Here is a 6,856-nt window from a genome sequence, read left to right as displayed (position 1 = left end):
ATCATTTTGCTTAAATTCTACCCTCACAATCTGGAAAAAATGTAATGTATCAATGAATAAATAAGCACATGGAATCGAATGTGTCCAGGCTGCCATGTGGCACCAGAACACAGGAAAAATGTCAAAAGAGGGATTTCAGGGCACAAAACATATATATTTGTCTGCTTCTGTCCGGGTTTCTGGCTGTCTGATGATGAGCACAGAGACTTGAGCAGAACAGAGATTGTGCGATGTCGACAACTCTCTGGATGATCAGCGAGAGTAGTGACGGAAGCGGTCAGTCTGGAAGTTCTCATTAAGTGCTTCTCACGCTCAGAAGATGTTGAATTTACATGTTGAATGAAAACTTCCATACTCATCTGTCGGCAACTGAGGACATGACCTGGACCACTTCAATCGTCCATCATAATTAATTGATTTCCACCAAGGCGTCTTTTCCGATTCATCTTCTGACATGTAGATCAAGCCAGATGAACGTCACAGTAAGTGCTTAACAGAGAGAAAGGCCGAATCCTAATGGACATTAAAAGCAGAATTACAAAGACGGTTTGTTAATGTCATTTAATGTAGTTGCAGTCCATGTGGGCAAGTCAACATGAAACATGACTTAAAGCTGGGGTTCTTAACCTATTTGATCTTGGGCCCACCTTTCCCCAAACAAATGGGTCCCGGGCCCATTCAAGTAATAGAACTGATCATTTTCTCTTGATTTCATCTGTGATCAATAACCATATTTACAGAAGGAGCAGTTCAATTGTTCCCCTCCCAGGACAGTCCCAGCCGACTCCCAACAGAGTTCCAGCATACTTCCAAATGACACCCAGCAGAGTTCCAGCCAACTCCCAGCAGAGTTCCAGCACGCCTCCAGCTGCTGGAGAGACCCCCTTCTTCTTGAGGAAGTGTCTTTGAATAATGTAAACTCCACCCACTCATTGCGCTATAAGGTGCGAACTGAAGGCTTGTTTTCTCTTCATACACAAAGCCCAGAGTGACTAGTGAAAGCTGGTCTGACACCAACTTCGGTTGTGTTTTGAGACAACTCCAGAGTGTGATTAGGGCTCCACACATCATCCCTCCACTCAGTAAAGAGTCCCATGTCACAGGAATAGGTTACTAGAGGAGCCAGTGAATGACCCCTGTGGACTTTTGACATCGCTTCGGATGCCATGCATGCTCCAGCAGCATGTGTGTTTTGGATGATTGTCCTGTGCAAAGCGTAGCATTCTCTTTAAGGATATATCGCACGGGTTGCCAACCAGTCAGAGGCTAAGAGCCACATTGTTTTACTGTGTTTCTGAAAAGAGCCACATCCTACAAATATGTAAGGCTGTAAGGCTCACCTGAACAGCTGGTCAGTGTGTCTTCTGTGTGGAGAAGGTTTGGCTGTCATAAAATAATATAATCTAAGAAGGCACCATCAAATGTCTCACAAAGACAAAAACAAGAATATGAAAGACAGAACAAAGGGTGGAAAGTGAAAGAGTTAAAACAATCTAATTCCCGGCACGCTGTGTTCACAAAAGTCAGAACACAAGAGATCGCAAAATCCGCCCGACCATTTACAGAGGGAGAGTTTATCAAAAACTATATGCTTAAAGTTTGTGATGCAGTGTGCCCCGTTTCCCAGCGTGAACCTGAGCAGAAACACAGTTGCAGAACGTGTTGATTGGCTTTCCACAAACCTAAAAGAACAGCTTGTGGGACGGGGAAAAGATTACTTCTTCGCTGCCTGTGGATGAGAGTACCGACACATCTGACACTGCACAGTTGTCCGTTGTTACTGCCTTGGGAAAAACTTGTGGCATTGACAACGGACGGCTCACCCGCGATGTGCGGGCACAGGGGTGGATCAGTGGCGAGGATGTGTGAGAGGATGCAGGAGGAAAACTCCACAGGTGAGCTAACAGTTTCACTGCATCACACATCAGCAGTCGCTGTGCGGCAAATCCATGAAAATGGAACGTGTAATGGGCACTATAACCCGAGCAGTGAACTTCGTCTTCATCACGTCAAGGTTTAAATCACTCAGTCAATGAGTCAGATCAAGGCATTTGTTGGCGAATTAGATTTGAGTACGGTGACTCTCTCCATCACACAGAGGCTAAGCCAGGGAATGGTGCAGATGTTTTGAGCTATGTGAGATTTGTTTCTTCATGGAAAGCAAATATAAGCAAATATATATACATATATATATATATATATGTATATATATATATATATATTATAGTTATAGTTATGGTTGTGATGTGTATTGCCCCTCTCTTAACACAGTTGAGAAATGCAGCAGCCCACAACTGTCATCGCAAAAGGGCATGTCTCAGAAAAATTTGAAAATGAAGGATATCTCTTAAGCGCTTCTCATCCCTGCTCCTGGCTAACTCCTCATATCTTGAGTGGCTTTCTTGAATATCAGACGGAATTCAGGGGCGGAGTTTATCTTCTGTTCCCAGAAGGTGCTTCGCTCAATCTCCGTGTCTGTTCTTTTCTCAGCGATTCATTATCGCTGGTATACATTTCCATATCTGAAACTGCTTCTTCACGTGTGACCTCGTTCGTGTGGAGGTTGTTGTGCTTTATTTAAAACCTGCAAGCTGACAAAAAACATCAGTGCAGAAAATTAAGAATATGGTTTCAAAATGCCAGAAATAGGAATAAAAAAATCCAACAGTGTCAGAGATCACAACCAGGGAATACACACACACACATGTATATTGTGTATGTATATACACACACACACACACACATATATATATATATATATATATATATATATATATATATATATATATATATATATATATATATATATATATAAAGAGAGAGAGAGAGAGAGATTTGACCTCCATTTTTCTTCTGCACGGAGGCAGCTGTTGGGTGGCAAAATTTCCTTTGAGGGCTTCGCAATCTTCTGACAATTCCGCCTTGAATGCTGTTCTGTAATAAGCTAGGTGAATACCTCTTCCGAAACATGCCATCTCAACCACTCTGTAATATGGCCACATATTTCGTGATGTCAATCCCTCACCATCCTGGTATGTGCTTGTGAATTTTGTGTTGATCTGGACAATATGAGCCAATTATCCAAATAAGTCTTGGAGCTGATGCATTTTCTGCATAAAAGTTTGAACCCTGCATGTACGCACTTGCCGAAGTCACTCGGAGCTAAGTAGTACTGGAACAGTCGGCAAGTGTAATGATACACTCGACCAATCTGACTACCAGGTGTGTGTCTTATTAGTGTGGACTATGTGACTTGTCCTAAACCAAGTAAAAGAGCATGACAACAATCGAGGCGAGAAGTGTGCACTGCTTATCACAAAAGACGAGTCTGTCGATGATCTGACTGAGCATCATTGTATCATCATGGTCCATGTTGGCCTATACCAAGTACAACCTGTGAAGTGAGAGCAAACCTCTTGAATATGGCAAGTGTTGAGCTACTCTTTCATCTTGTTAACAGAGCAGATATAATGAAAGGAGACAGCAGCATTTACTCAAGCGAGGATTAGTCTTACCCACTCGTCCACTTCCCCAGAGTCTATACTCACACTGACAGTTTTTGTTACAAGTCTGACATAAGCCAGCTACATGCCATCGGAGTGAAAACCATGGGCAGCAAATATTCAGCAACGTGAACGACATCAGAGCAGTGGAGTGGATCATATCTCTTAGGTACAGCCTTAGCATTTGATTACTCTTTTTGTTTTGTTTTTTTTTTCTTTAAAAACGTATACATTTTAACATTCGTCTAATTAGAGGGGTCATCTCTTCAGGCCTTTATAGATTGGAACAGAAGGAGACAGAGAGGCTGAAGAAATAATGACAGACCAATAGTGACTGACCAATAGCTACAAACAAAAAAAAAAAAAAAATCCATAGCCTACTGAATGAAATGCTCCCCAAAAGAAAATCATATTCTGCAGACTACAAGCTGCATGTAGTGAAATTTGCATCTGAAAACAATAATCGAGCAGCAGAGAGAAAGTTTGGAGTCAGTGAGAAACTTGTTAGAGACGGGGTAAAACGGAGGTTATGCTTAGCACGATGAAGAAACAAAAAAAGCTAATCACAGGCTCAAAACTAGCTGGCCACAGATAGAGGAACAACGTCGCCTGCGGTAGCAGTGGATGACGTCTCACAAGCAAGATGTTTATTCTTCCCTGTTATATCTGTACTGCTTTTCTTTAATAAACTTATAATATTACCATGGTCGTACATCTGTCACTTTGGAATGTATTATAATCAATCCTAGAGCCTAGTATTGGTATAGGACATTAAATCACGACAGTTAGGAAGTGACTTCAGAGACTGTTTACACTATATTATTAATTAATTTGCTATGACTCATTATCTTAATAGTTTCCTGAGAACTTTATCTCAGAATTCGAGGAGATATTATTCTTATAATATCCACATCATAGATGTTGGCGACCGTGACACCTATTTTCACTCCACTCTCCATTACAGGCGCCATCCTGGGACTCTACCGAGGGATGGCCTCCCCATTAGGACCCTCCAGCATCACAGTGCGTGTTCTATGAGCTAACTCTGTTCCCTCTCCTAGTAGACCTCACTTAAAGTTAAGATGTATTACGGAAGCCGTGCGGGACCCGGAATAATTTCAGTAATTTGGCTATTACAGTACTTGGAGTAGGAGTTTGTGTCTAATTCTCTGGTCTCCCACCATCTCCTTGGTGCAGTTTGTTGCAGTGTTTGGAGTTTGCGTGGTAATGGCTCAAACTCAAGTGCAAATGTTTTCAAAGACAACACAATCGGAGGCTATCGCGTAGACTTGGCTCAACATATTGATTTAGAAGAATCATGGGAAGTCGCCATGACGGAGATTGCCTACCTCCTCACCTGGTACAATTTACCTCCCAGTGACTCTTTCTTTTATTGGAGGCCTAAACCTGCTGACACTGGCGTAGAGACTAAAATTGAGAGTAAAGTGGCTGCGCAGAAGATTAAACCCGGATATTACAGCGCAGTGTCTCAGCTCAAAGACAAGCTCAACCGACAATTTAGAAAAAAAATAACATGGATATCACCATTTGATATGATGGAGTTTTGCGGAAATATGAATTCCAAGCCAGAGGACAAACTTAACCTCTCTTTAACAGGCGTCTGGCGTACCTGTTAGGCTTAACCCCCTATGAATGGATCAAGTTTGACCAGAAAGTAATACCCAATAATGTTGATTTGAGAGCCGGTTTTTATCACCTCTTTTATCAGACCTCAGTTAGTAGGAGATGCGTACACTCCTTTTTTAAGAACGGTGGACATCAAGGGAGACTACGTAGACGTGGTCACAGAACGATCTAATCCAGCCCATTACTTACCTGTGGCAAAAAAATCACATCGAAAACATCCACATCAGATCAAGTCAAACCCGAGCAAACTGAACAGAACTATCGTGACACTTCATTTGAGACCTGCCAATCTCTCGATACATTTGGGAAAAATTATACTACAAACAACAAAGCTTGCTTCAAGTTGCATCACTGTTAAATACAGAAAATGGCTCTAAAACAATTTAGAGAGGGCCCTCATAGATTTGTTCAATATTATGAGACAGTAGGAGGGAAACTAGCTGGATCATGTGTGATGTACGGTTGAGGAATAGGCTACATTTTTTCAGCACGCTTCTGTTTTGTATCACCGATGATAAAGAAAGGGCTGGCATTCGCTAAACAGCATCTCAAAACTGCGGGAGAGGTTGGACCGAGCAGCAGCAGAAGCAGGATGGATCGGGGGGTATCATGGTGTTATCTCGTAGAGCAAGAGGACGGCCTCCAGAAACAAGCTCCTCTACTCTTAACCGCGCAAGAGTGAAAAGAAAAAAATCAGTGAAGGGAAGAGCCAGTAGGAAGAGGAAGTCTGCAGGAGCTTCTGATATATTTTGAGAAAAAAAACATGGCCCTCTTACATCAAAAATCTCCAGAATGCACTCTACCAGAATTAGACATATTCTCCGCACCAATGACTCGGTGGTCTATCAAAGATAAAGTGGGCACAGAACCCGTGCCCCTGTCAGCCATCAGTGACGGAGGACCCATCGAATTCATACCGGGAGGTGTTGAAAAGTATCTGGGTCCCTGCTGTACGTGCAGTTTAAGATTACCAACGTTGACGGCGGAACACTGACCAACGACGCCCCGTCGGCCTCATCAACTACCCTCTCGACACCATTTTTGATCAATGCAACATTGTTCTGGGTGAAAGATTAATTTCACAATCCTGCGCAACTTATCCATAAAGAGCCATGATTGAGCAACGTCTCGATTTCTCAGAAGACACACTCAAATCACAGTTCTCAGCAAGGACACACCCGGTAATATTTATTCGATCGATGTGACAAACAGACCAAACACAGGGCACAATAAGCGGGCTCGGTTTAATCGGCCCAATCGAGAGAAGTGGAACTTCTCAGACCACTACACGGGGACATATTTTTCTGCGAGAGATTGTTACTGAATTCCGTGGACGTGACAATCAAATGCTTCTCTCTTTGTGAAAAAACACTGTCTCCCCAGCTGTGAGACTCGGCCAGGAAATGCACTCTATCGGCTTTCACGCATTAATGTGAAAACCTACTCCATCCCAGAGTGCTCCAGGATTTGTAATCAGGAAAATGTCTTTCTGGGTAACATTTTGCAAGTATTTGGTTTTGGGAATGGTGCATCATGACGCCTTCACAGGAAAAACAGATCTCTGTTCAATTTCTACCATCACAATGTTGAGTAAAAAGAACAAATATTTTTTCTAGTCTCACAGTTCTTAGTTTCACCACCAAGTACTAGTACTGTGATTTAATTGTAATTGCAGTTGGATTTAAACGTCAATTTAATTGACTTAA

This window comes from Synchiropus splendidus, chromosome 12 (assembly GCF_027744825.2).
Source record: "Synchiropus splendidus isolate RoL2022-P1 chromosome 12, RoL_Sspl_1.0, whole genome shotgun sequence".
NCBI classification, from domain to species: domain Eukaryota; kingdom Metazoa; phylum Chordata; class Actinopteri; order Syngnathiformes; family Callionymidae; genus Synchiropus; species Synchiropus splendidus.
Note: the sequence above shows the minus strand (reverse complement) of the source record.